The sequence below is a fragment of the Schistocerca gregaria genome, chromosome 4, assembly GCF_023897955.1.
Source record: "Schistocerca gregaria isolate iqSchGreg1 chromosome 4, iqSchGreg1.2, whole genome shotgun sequence".
NCBI lineage: Eukaryota > Metazoa > Arthropoda > Insecta > Orthoptera > Acrididae > Schistocerca > Schistocerca gregaria.
The window spans coordinates 30,061,705-30,074,920 of record NC_064923.1 but is presented as its reverse complement, the minus strand read 5'-3'; the positions used below and the strand labels follow the sequence as shown (position 1 = coordinate 30,074,920).

The window sequence follows — 13,216 nt, the reverse complement described above, 5'->3', positions numbered from 1 at the left end:
GAGGCTGAGGCTGGGAGCACAGCTGCAGGCCGCGCCCTCCCCACGGAGGCGGCAGCCACATGTTGAGGCTGAGGCTGGGAGCACAGCTGCAGGCCGCGCCCTCCCCACGGAGGCGGCAGCCACACGTTGAGGCTGAGGCTGGGAGCACAGCTGCAGGCCGCGCCCTCCCCACGGAGGCGGCAGCCACACGTTGAGGCTGAGGCTGGGAGCACAGCTGCAGGCCGCGCCCTCCCCACGGAGGCGGCAGCCACATGTTGAGGCTGAGGCTGGGAGCACAGCTGCAGGCCGCGCCCTCCCCACGGAGGCGGCAGCCACATGTTGAGGCTGAGGCTGGGAGCACAGCTGCAGGCCGCGCCCTCCCCACGGAGGCGGCAGCCACATGTTGAGGCTGAGGCTGGGAGCACAGCTGCAGGCCGCGCCCTCCCCACGGAGGCGGCAGCCACATGTTGAGGCTGAGGCTGGGAGCACAGCTGCAGGCCGCGCCCTCCCCACGGAGGCGGCAGCCACATGTTGAGGCTGAGGCTGGGAGCACAGCTGCAGGCCGCGCCCTCCCCACGGAGGCGGCAGCCACATGTTGAGGCTGAGGCTGGGAGCACAGCTGCAGGCCGCGCCCTCCCCACGGAGGCGGCAGCCACATGTTGAGGCTGAGGCTGGGAGCACAGCTGCAGGCCGCGCCCTCCCCACGGAGGCGGCAGCCACATGTTGAGGCTGAGGCTGGGAGCACAGCTGCAGGCCGCGCCCTCCCCACGGAGGCGGCAGCCACATGTTGAGGCTGAGGCTGGGAGCACAGCTGCAGGCCGCGCCCTCCCCACGGAGGCGGCAGCCACATGTTGAGGCTGAGGCTGGGAGCACAGCTGCAGGCCGCGCCCTCCCCACGGAGGCGGCAGCCACATGTTGAGGCTGAGGCTGGGAGCACAGCTGCAGGCCGCGCCCTCCCCACGGAGGCGGCAGCCACATGTTGAGGCTGAGGCTGGGAGCACAGCTGCAGGCCGCGCCCTCCCCACGGAGGCGGCAGCCACACGTTGAGGCTGAGGCTGGGAGCACAGCTGCAGGCCGCGCCCTCCCCACGGAGGCGGCAGCCACATGTTGAGGCTGAGGCTGGGAGCACAGCTGCAGGCCGCGCCCTTCCCACGGAGGCGGCAGCCACACGTTGAGGCTGAGGCTGGGAGCACAGCTGCAGGCCGCGCCCTCCCCACGGAGGCGGCAGCCACACGTTGAGGCTGAGGCTGGGAGCACAGCTGCAGGCCGCGCCCTCCCCACGGAGGCGGCAGCCACATGTTGAGGCTGAGGCTGGGAGCACAGCTGCAGGCCGCGCCCTCCCCACGGAGGCGGCAGCCACATGTTGAGGCTGAGGCTGGGAGCACAGCTGCAGGCCGCGCCCTCCCCACGGAGGCGGCAGCCACATGTTGAGGCTGAGGCTGGGAGCACAGCTGCAGGCCGCGCCCTCCCCACGGAGGCGGCAGCCACATGTTGAGGCTGAGGCTGGGAGCACAGCTGCAGGCCGCGCCCTCCCCACGGAGGCGGCAGCCACATGTTGAGGCTGAGGCTGGGAGCACAGCTGCAGGCCGCGCCCTCCCCACGGAGGCGGCAGCCACACGTTGAGGCTGAGGCTGGGAGCACAGCTGCAGGCCGCGCCCTCCCCACGGAGGCGGCAGCCACATGTTGAGGCTGAGGCTGGGAGCACAGCTGCAGGCCGCGCCCTCCCCACGGAGGCGGCAGCCACATGTTGAGGCTGAGGCTGGGAGCACAGCTGCAGGCCGCGCCCTCCCCACGGAGGCGGCAGCCACATGTTGAGGCTGAGGCTGGGAGCACAGCTGCAGGCCGCGCCCTCCCCACGGAGGCGGCAGCCACATGTTGAGGCTGAGGCTGGGAGCACAGCTGCAGGCCGCGCCCTCCCCACGGAGGCGGCAGCCACATGTTGAGGCTGAGGCTGGGAGCACAGCTGCAGGCCGCGCCCTCCCCACGGAGGCGGCAGCCACATGTTGAGGCTGAGGCTGGGAGCACAGCTGCAGGCCGCGCCCTCCCCACGGAGGCGGCAGCCACACGTTGAGGCTGAGGCTGGGAGCACAGCTGCAGGCCGCGCCCTCCCCACGGAGGCGGCAGCCACACGTTGAGGCTGAGGCTGGGAGCACAGCTGCAGGCCGCGCCCTCCCCACGGAGGCGGCAGCCACATGTTGAGGCTGAGGCTGGGAGCACAGCTGCAGGCTGCGCCCTCCCCACGGAGGCGGCAGCCACATGTTGAGGCTGAGGCTGGGAGCACAGCTGCAGGCCGCGCCCTCCCCACGGAGGCGGCAGCCACATGTTGAGGCTGAGGCTGGGAGCACAGCTGCAGGCCGCGCCCTCCCCACGGAGGCGGCAGCCACATGTTGAGGCTGAGGCTGGGAGCACAGCTGCAGGCCGCGCCCTCCCCACGGAGGCGGCAGTCACATGTTGAGGCTGAGGCTGGGAGCACAGCTGCAGGCCGCGCCCTCCCCACGGAGGCGGCAGCCACATGTTGAGGCTGAGGCTGGGAGCACAGCTGCAGGCCGCGCCCTCCCCACGGAGGCGGCAGCCACATGTTGAGGCTGAGGCTGGGAGCACAGCTGCAGGCCGCGCCCTCCCCACGGAGGCGGCAGCCACATGTTGAGGCTGAGGCTGGGAGCACAGCTGCAGGCCGCGCCCTCCCCACGGAGGCGGCAGCCACACGTTGAGGCTGAGGCTGGGAGCACAGCTGCAGGCCGCGCCCTCCCCACGGAGGCGGCAGCCACACGTTGAGGCTGAGGCTGGGAGCACAGCTGCAGGCCGCGCCCTCCCCACGGAGGCGGCAGCCACATGTTGAGGCTGAGGCTGGGAGCACAGCTGCAGGCCGCGCCCTCCCCACGGAGGCGGCAGCCACATGTTGAGGCTGAGGCTGGGAGCACAGCTGCAGGCCGCGCCCTCCCCACGGAGGCGGCAGCCACATGTTGAGGCTGAGGCTGGGAGCACAGCTGCAGGCCGCGCCCTCCCCACGGAGGCGGCAGCCACATGTTGAGGCTGAGGCTGGGAGCACAGCTGCAGGCCGCGCCCTCCCCACGGAGGCGGCAGCCACATGTTGAGGCTGAGGCTGGGAGCACAGCTGCAGGCCGCGCCCTCCCCACGGAGGCGGCAGCCACATGTTGAGGCTGAGGCTGGGAGCACAGCTGCAGGCCGCGCCCTCCCCACGGAGGCGGCAGCCACACGTTGAGGCTGAGGCTGGGAGCACAGCTGCAGGCCGCGCCCTCCCCACGGAGGCGGCAGCCACATGTTGAGGCTGAGGCTGGGAGCACAGCTGCAGGCCGCGCCCTCCCCACGGAGGCGGCAGCCACACGTTGAGGCTGAGGCTGGGAGCACAGCTGCAGGCCGCGCCCTCCCCACGGAGGCGGCAGCCACATGTTGAGGCTGAGGCTGGGAGCACAGCTGCAGGCCGCGCCCTCCCCACGGAGGCGGCAGCCACATGTTGAGGCTGAGGCTGGGAGCACAGCTGCAGGCCGCGCCCTCCCCACGGAGGCGGCAGCCACATGTTGAGGCTGAGGCTGGGAGCACAGCTGCAGGCCGCGCCCTCCCCACGGAGGCGGCAGCCACATGTTGAGGCTGAGGCTGGGAGCACAGCTGCAGGCCGCGCCCTTCCCACGGAGGCGGCAGCCACATGTTGAGGCTGAGGCTGGGAGCACAGCTGCAGGCCGCGCCCTCCCCACGGAGGCGGCAGCCACATGTTGAGGCTGAGGCTGGGAGCACAGCTGCAGGCCGCGCCCTCCCCACGGAGGCGGCAGCCACATGTTGAGGCTGAGGCTGGGAGCACAGCTGCAGGCCGCGCCCTCCCCACGGAGGCGGCAGCCACATGTTGAGGCTGAGGCTGGGAGCACAGCTGCAGGCCGCGCCCTCCCCACGTAGGCGGCAGCCACATGTTGAGGCTGAGGCTGGGAGCACAGCTGCAGGCCGCGCCCTCCCCACGGAGGCGGCAGCCACATGTTGAGGCTGAGGCTGGGAGCACAGCTGCAGGCCGCGCCCTCCCCACGGAGGCGGCAGCCACATGTTGAGGCTGAGGCTGGGAGCACAGCTGCAGGCCGCGCCCTCCCCACGGAGGCGGCAGCCACACGTTGAGGCTGAGGCTGGGAGCACAGCTGCAGGCCGCGCCCTCCCCACGGAGGCGGCAGCCACACGTTGAGGCTGAGGCTGGGAGCACAGCTGCAGGCCGCGCCCTCCCCACGGAGGCGGCAGCCACATGTTGAGGCTGAGGCTGGGAGCACAGCTGCAGGCCGCGCCCTCCCCACGGAGGCGGCAGCCACATGTTGAGGCTGAGGCTGGGAGCACAGCTGCAGGCCGCGCCCTCCCCACGGAGGCGGCAGCCACATGTTGAGGCTGAGGCTGGGAGCACAGCTGCAGGCCGCGCCCTCCCCACGGAGGCGGCAGCCACATGTTGAGGCTGAGGCTGGGAGCACAGCTGCAGGCCGCGCCCTCCCCACGGAGGCGGCAGCCACATGTTGAGGCTGAGGCTGGGAGCACAGCTGCAGGCCGCGCCCTTCCCACGGAGGCGGCAGCCACATGTTGAGGCTGAGGCTGGGAGCACAGCTGCAGGCCGCGCCCTCCCCACGGAGGCGGCAGCCACACGTTGAGGCTGAGGCTGGGAGCACAGCTGCAGGCCGCGCCCTCCCCACGGAGGCGGCAGCCACATGTTGAGGCTGAGGCTGGGAGCACAGCTGCAGGCCGCGCCCTTCCCACGGAGGCGGCAGCCACATGTTGAGGCTGAGGCTGGGAGCACAGCTGCAGGCCGCGCCCTCCCCACGGAGGCGGCAGCCACATGTTGAGGCTGAGGCTGGGAGCACAGCTGCAGGCCGCGCCCTCCCCACGGAGGCGGCAGCCACATGTTGAGGCTGAGGCTGGGAGCACAGCTGCAGGCCGCGCCCTCCCCACGGAGGCGGCAGCCACATGTTGAGGCTGAGGCTGGGGGCACAGCTGCAGGCCGCGCCCTCCCCACGGAGGCGGCAGCCACATGTTGAGGCTGAGGCTGGGAGCACAGCTGCAGGCCGCGCCCTCCCCACGGAGGCGGCAGCCACATGTTGAGGCTGAGGCTGGGAGCACAGCTGCAGGCCGCGCACTCCCCACGGAGGCGGCAGCCACATGTTGAGGCTGAGGCTGGGAGCACAGCTGCAGGCCGCGCCCTCCCCACGGAGGCGGCAGCCACACGTTGAGGCTGAGGCTGGGAGCACAGCTGCAGGCCGCGCCCTCCCCACGGAGGCGGCAGCCACATGTTGAGGCTGAGGCTGGGAGCACAGCTGCAGGCCGCGCCCTCCCCACGGAGGCGGCAGCCACATGTTGAGGCTGAGGCTGGGAGCACAGCTGCAGGCCGCGCCCTCCCCACGGAGGCGGCAGCCACATGTTGAGGCTGAGGCTGGGAGCACAGCTGCAGGCCGCGCCCTCCCCACGGAGGCGGCAGCCACATGTTGAGGCTGAGGCTGGGAGCACAGCTGCAGGCCGCGCCCTCCCCACGGAGGCGGCAGCCACATGTTGAGGCTGAGGCTGGGAGCACAGCTGCAGGCCGCGCCCTCCCCACGGAGGCGGCAGCCACATGTTGAGGCTGAGGCTGGGAGCACAGCTGCAGGCCGCGCCCTCCCCACGGAGGCGGCAGCCACATGTTGAGGCTGAGGCTGGGAGCACAGCTGCAGGCCGCGCCCTCCCCACGGAGGCGGCAGCCACATGTTGAGGCTGAGGCTGGGAGCACAGCTGCAGGCCGCGCCCTCCCCACGGAGGCGGCAGCCACATGTTGAGGCTGAGGCTGGGAGCACAGCTGCAGGCCGCGCCCTTCCCACGGAGGCGGCAGCCACATGTTGAGGCTGAGGCTGGGAGCACAGCTGCAGGCCGCGCCCTCCCCACGGAGGCGGCAGCCACATGTTGAGGCTGAGGCTGGGAGCACAGCTGCAGGCCGCGCCCTCCCCACGGAGGCGGCAGCCACATGTTGAGGCTGAGGCTGGGAGCACAGCTGCAGGCCGCACCCTCCCCACGGAGGCGGCAGCCACATGTTGAGGCTGAGGCTGGGAGCACAGCTGCAGGCCGCGCCCTCCCCACGGAGGCGGCAGCCACATGTTGAGGCTGAGGCTGGGAGCACAGCTGCAGGCCGCGCCCTTCCCACGGAGGCGGCAGCCACATGTTGAGGCTGAGGCTGGGAGCACAGCTGCAGGCCGCGCCCTCCCCACGGAGGCGGCAGCCACATGTTGAGGCTGAGGCTGGGAGCACAGCTGCAGGCCGCGCCCTTCCCACGGAGGCGGCAGCCACATGTTGAGGCTGAGGCTGGGAGCACAGCTGCAGGCCGCGCCCTCCCCACGGAGGCGGCAGCCACATGTTGAGGCTGAGGCTGGGAGCACAGCTGCAGGCCGCGCCCTGCCCACGGAGGCGGCAGCCACCGGCAGCCACCGGCTCTCCTCACACCACCGGCCCGCTATTCGCAGCAGTTGCGTGACACGTGCGTCCACGTGTCTGTTTACGTACCTCGGAAGTCTGACGAGTCGAGTTCCATTTTCTGACGAGCGGTATCGGTGCCAGAGAGTGCTGCGAAGCGGCGACCTTTCTCTTTCCCTTGTATTAAGATGCCCGCTCGCATCCCCTACAAAAAAAAAAATACACATCTTCTTAACAAAGAACGTTGCACATTTAATTTGCCACAAGAAATATCCTTATTGTTGAATTTACTCGTGAATGTGGAGGGAGCTAAGCGACAAGTAGGCCTACACAGAATGCGATGCCTGCGACCGGACGACCCCCGCCACCTCCCTCCACCTGTCTGTCTCTCACGGGCGCCGTACTTCCAGAATATTACTCTTAAATGAAGTTGTTTTGATTGAGTCGATGGGATAGCATGTTTGACGAAAACATTGACAGACTATATTAAGTACCGGTTATTTATTATTATTTAGCGTATGGCTAATACAGACATATCATGAAATTAAATTATCCATACATATGTACATATTGACACACAAGAAACTTAACTTTGTCTTTACAACTGAATATCCAGTCCTTCAATCCAGCGCACTGCATCTGGAGTTTCTAGCAGGAAGTCCTCTTTGGCGCCGTGATAGGCTCGAATCCTGCATTCACTGACAATGTGGTGAACAGTCTGGTATGGAGCCCCGCAGTCACAGGCTGGATCAGGGAGCTTCTTCCACTTAAAGAGAGCATCCCTGCATCTGCATTGGCCGGTACGGATTCTGTTAAGAGTAGTCCAGGTCTTGCGTGGTAAGTCGAATCCACTTGGAAGTTTAGCACCTGAGAAGATGTTATGCAGGTGCTCATCTGTCACTGCTTCCCACCGACCTTTCCATTCTTCAAGAGGTTTGAAATTCTTAGCAACCATGTCAGCAGCATCACACAGAGTTGGATGGCGTGATTTCAGTCTCTTGCGATTTAAAAGTGGCAGGTCGCTATGCACGGGTAGGTTAGAAATCCTGGAGATCTTGTAGAATTCTCTCATAAGGGCAGTACATCTGCGTAGATCAGGAGGCATTATACCGGTTAACAGTGGAAGCCAATAAACAGGAGTAGATCTGATTCCGCCAGATATTATGAGCATTGTCGTATTCAGCTGGGTATCAACAAGCCTTGTTCATCCAAACAGGTGCACAATACTCAGCACTTGAGTACACCAAGCCCAGAGCTGAAGATCGCAGTGTGGTTACTGAAGATCCCCAGGTAGTTCCGCATAGCTTATGGAGGATGTTGTTTCGAGTCCTCAGCTTTTGAGCTAAGTTAAGAAGGTGTTGTTTGAAGCATATTGCACGATCCAGAATGACACCAAGATATTTTGGGTTCCAATTATGACGAAGAATTCTGCCTCTGAAACTTACTTCCAGTTTTACGTTCGCCAACCGGTTATTTAGATGGAAGCAACACACTTCTGTTTTACTCACACTGGGTTGGAGTCTCCAGATTTTGAAATAATTGTCTAATGCAGACAGGTCATTGGCTAAAATCTCTTCTGATGTCTTCATTTCCTGGTGTTTGGCGGCTAGAGCCAGGTCATCGGCATAGCAGTATTTTCTGGACGAAGTGTCAGGTAGACCAGATAGATATAGGTTGAACATTAAGGGTGAGAGAAGTGATCCTTGAGGCAATCCATTGTTCAGCTTCCTCTCCTTACTTATGTTGCTTCCAGTGATTACATGGAACTTCAGATCACTTAGCATGCTGTTAATCAGTCGAGCCATTGTTCTGCAGGGTATGATGCGGAGAAATTTGTAGATAAGGCCTTCCCTCCACACAGTGTCGAAGGCGGCACTTAAATCAACAAATGCCACAGATGTTTTCTGCTTCATTCGGTATCCTGAGTCTATGAAGAATATGAGAGACAATACTTGGTCGCTGCAGCTACGCCATGGTCTGAAGGCTGCCTGATCAACTGGAAAGTTCTCTAAGATAGCGTTACTTATTCTGTTATATTTTAGCCTTTCAAAAGCTTGAAGCAGCAGTTGAGTAGGGAAATGGGGCGATAGTTTTCTACCTTGTTTGCTGGGTTTGCCAAGTTTCAGAACAGATATTATCTTCGCCTATTTAAACTCCGATGGAAGTCAACCAGTCAGTAGGATGTCAGTCAAGAATTCTGCCAGCCATTTCTTAGCTTTTCCTCCCATATGGATCAGGAATTCTGGATGGATACCATCGAATCCAGGTGCCTTAAGAGGTTTCAGGTCCTTCAGTCCAGAATCAATGTCTGGAACTGTGAAGGGATGGGTATACTCAGATGAGGGAGATGCCTTCTTTTTCAGGTCACGAAGCTGTCGTCTGATATGTCTTGTATGTTTCTTCTCAGGAAGTACTCTTGAGGTAGTAATGATGTGGGAAGCAATTTGGTCTGGTGTTACTTCGGATTTTTTTCTGCATCCTGGTGCACTTCCTCCCAGTTTTCTGAGAAGACTCCATGCTCTCCTGCTCGAGTGGGTAAAGTCCATATTTTCGACTGTTTCTGCCCATTTCTGCCTCCGAGACATGTCCAAGCTGGATAAATGTTCCGTAGCTATCTCTGGGTCACTACTTTTCTGGAAGAGTTGGTACAGTGTTTCACTTTCATCATTCCATCCTGGAACATATTCTTTTCGGTATCCTCTTGGCATACACTTTCTAGCAGTTGCTGTTCCTGCACCAATGAAGTGTTAATAGTTATTATGTGATGGAGGTATCCATCGAATGGTCTTGTTCAGTTCCGTTGAAAACTTCTTCCAGTCAGCTTTCTGGAAATTCCATCGAGCATGTGGAGTTGATCGTATGACAGGAATCGTGCAGCGAATTTGTATTAATACAGGTCTCTGTTGGCTGTGAGGAAAGGCATCTATCACTTTCCTTGTGGTGTTGATGGGAAAGCCAATTTCGTTGCAGCTAACAAAGCATAAGTCAGGATTTGAATCCTTGTCCCAAGCAGCTGGCCTGAAAGTGCCTTGATCTTTGGCATCAAACACTAGATGAAGATTATTCTCTTCGACCCATTCTGCAAGCATGCTCCCATTTTCATCATTTTGAGAGTACTTCCAAAGTTCGTGGTGGCTATTGAAGTCTCCTATGTAAACTGCAGGATGTTCTGCTGTGTGTAGGACAAAATCGGGCCATGTTGTTTTGGGTGGTTTGTAAACATTTGTTACAATAATGCCGTGCAATTGTATGAGAACTGTATGTATATTGCCTTCACACTTGCAGAAATCACTGAAGCTTCGTATATGTTGTTACGGACATACGTAGCAATTCCATACACCTCGTGCAGAATATCCACGGATTCGACCTCGGCTTCGGAATATTTCTTCACTGGAAACGAATTTTCTGAATGGCGACGACATCGATATTGTTTTCCAGCAAAACTTTTGACAGGTAGTCACACTTTGCCCTGCTAGTGCTTTCGATATTCAGTTGAAGGAGTCTGATAGTTGGTCCAATGTTTCTTGTTAATGAGCTCTGAGAAGAACAGTTGATATGTCATTGCCAGGAGATCCTATGGATAGTCTGGCTGCCTGTAATCACTGTTGCTCAATTAGCACCACCCAGGAGGCACGTGTAGGGTATTTTAAGGTTAAACCTACGGACGTGAGCAACGCTACCTCCTTAAGTACCGGTACACGACACTAAATGGAAAGACGAGTGTGAAATCAGTGTGTAGTAATGTACTGTCGGGATAAAAGACTGACCTGTCTCCAGAAGCGACAGCCAGATTGCCTCTCCTCTGGCATCTGCGGGCACTCCTCTCACTCGTCCAGAGCTCGCTGCCTGCCTCGTCTCTTCTGCCTCGCTGACTGTCTCCTGCCAATCCCCTCTCTTCCCGGGGTGACCCTGCTCACTACATTCTCCCGCTCTGGCCTTCGGGCTGCCGAATTTTCTGTCAGATCATCTTTGTGTGACTCGTAGGCCCGATTTCGAGCATCACCCAGTGAACGCTCTACACTGCGTAACGCCTCTCCCAGTCTTCATACGAGGTCAGTCAGAGAGTCCCCAGGTGGCAACTCGCGTGTAACGTGGGAACGCCCGCCTTATTCGCATTCTGGCCCCTTTCCGTGGCACCTCACAGCATTGCCTGTGGGCTTCCCAGTTGATTCCTTGTTAGACTTTGCTGTACACACAGGTGGGAATCGCGCTCAGTGTTTGTCCCCATACCCGAGTTCCAACAATAAGTCCATTCGTTTCTAACTGGAAGGCCTGTGACTCGCTCTAGGTGCGTGGTGGTCCTCTGCTGCCGGTCAGTGTTTAAACGTGACAGTCCTTTCCGAGCGAAACCAACACTTCCCTTGTGAATTTTCGGAAAGTCTCTCAAGTCCAGCTACAGATTAAGTGGAGCCCTGAACGCTCGGTGGCCAAGTATTATTGTGTAAAGTGTTCCTTCAACTTCAGCCTTCATCTTTGGAATTACAAGTTAATCATCTGCAAACAGATTACCATGAAAACTTGTCTTACCTTTGCCTGCTATCTTGTGGCGGCTTCATGTATATCTGTCCTAAACACTTCTGTCTGAGTCTTCGATTTGTGTTCGCAATAAGATTACTAGTTTGAAGCGTTATTATTCTTGTTATAATAGTCGTATACATAGAGTGTAGTATTAATAATGTTGTTTAAATAACTCGTCTTGCTTTCGCGTTCGAAAGGTTATCTGTTTCAACCATATCAACCTACGCCTTCTCACATTCACTACTGATACGTGATCCACATAATTTATTCATCTCTAATGTTGTGAATACACGACAATGGATCTCATCTGAACCCCTTTCAGTATCCTGATGACAATCATTTATTTGTTTCGAGAGCAGAACAGTTTCATCACACCTTTCAGGAAACATCACTTTATTCCCCTGTTTATTTAATAACAAACAGTGTCCATTCTGAAGCGCCTACACCTGCTGGAAGCAGGCATCATTACCGGGCGCTGACCGTCTCCAGCAGTGTCCGGAAACAACGCCGAGGGATTCTTCGCCAGAGTAAGGACCAGCTCAATATAACGACCCCGTTGCGGTGAGACCTAAACGACACGTAGTTAGCGGTTTTAGAAGAAGCCGCTGAACTTTTGAAATCACTCTTGGAATTGCGAATGTTTGTCAATTGAAAATAACGATCGTGTTGGCTCTGAAATGAAAACATAGGTAGCTCAGAGTTCATTCCTGTAATTGAATACCGTATTCAAATGAAACTTCTCAATATGCTTCACACCTTTACGTACTGGCAGTTACTATCTATGGCACAGGAACACGTAATTTCAAGGAGCAAACGAATCTAAAATTGCAAGCTGATAGAAGCACATGCAAAGACGCATGTTTGTAATAGAGAAAGACCGTAAGAAAACCAATAAATACGTCATACTGTAATTGTGTACCTCTTATTTTTTGACCTGTGCATCTGCCGCATCTGGACGCTGTTTTAAATGACAATGAGACGACTTCTAACGTTTCGTAGCGTCCTCCTCAAAGTATTGGAAGGGACATTGTATTGTTTTTAGTTCGCAGCGTTCTCCAGCTTCAATAATCTACACCCGCTAAATGTTTTCGAGTTGATATTTTATGATGGATGTACAGACAGTTAGTCTGCATTGTTTTTATAAGTGTTTCGTGGTAGTCTACGATTCCTCTTTGAGCCTATGTTTACCTTTAATCCTATTTCTTGTGTTGGTTTCTTATTCCTGTTTGGTTTTTGGAATCTGTTGTAGTTTCAGTTCGTGTTAACCACATTTCTTTCTGTTTGTTTCATGTAGGATGCTAAAGTTTAGTAGTCTGCAATAGTAATGATCATAATTCTCCACACTCTGTTCATGAATGTTCGTTGTTGGTGTAACCTACTGTGTATAAACAAACATGTTTATGTTTACAGTATTCATTGAACATCAGATATTATCACAACTAAAATTGCCGGATCCGTGTATCAGGCAAAAAACTGAATCCCACAAGAAAATCCGAAAAGTAGCGGGAGCTGTACTGAAATGCAGGAGGATCTGCAGCGAATTGACGCATAGTGCAGGGAATGGCAATTGAATCTCAATGTATACAAGTGTAATGTGCTGCGAATACATAGAAAGATAGATCCCTTATGATTTAGCTACGAAATAGCAGGTCAGCAACTGGAAGCAATTAATTCCATAAATTATCTGGGATTACGCATTAGGAGTGATTTAAAATGGAATGATCATATAAAGTTGATCGTCGGTAAAGCAGATGCCAGACTGAGATTCATTGGAAGAATCCTAAGGAAATGCAATCCGGAAACAAAGGAAGTAGGTTACAACACGCTTGTTCGCCCACTGCTTGAATACTGCTCAACAGTGTGGGATCCGTACCAGATAGGGTTGATAGAAGAGATAGAGAAGATCCAACGGAGAGCAGCGCGCTTCGTTACAGGATCATTTAGTAATCGAAAAGCGTTACGGAGATGATAGATAAACTCCAGTGGAAGACTCTGCAGGAGAGACGCTCAGTAGCTCGGTACGGGCTTTTGTTAAAGTTTCGAGAACATACCTTCACCGAAGAGTCAAGCAGTATATTGCTCCCTCCTACGTATATCTCACGAAGAGACTACGAGGATAAAATCAGAGAGATTAGAGCACATATAGAAGCATACCGACAAACCTTCTTTCCACGAACAATACGAGACTGGAATAGAAGAGAGAACAGATAGAGGTACTCAGGGTACCCTCCGCCACACACCGTCAGGTGGCTTGCGGAATATGGATGTAGATGTAGATGTAGATGTAGAGCTGATACTGGAAGCTGCG

At 57.5% G+C, this 13,216-nt stretch overlaps 1 protein-coding gene across 7 annotated transcripts in view; it reads left to right on the top strand.

The window, feature by feature from the left end:
* LOC126267963 (neurexin-1a) overlaps positions 1-13,216 on the top strand; it is a 1,982,806-nt gene that overhangs the window by 1,506,033 nt on the left and 463,557 nt on the right. The gene's annotated exons all lie outside the window — the stretch shown is intronic.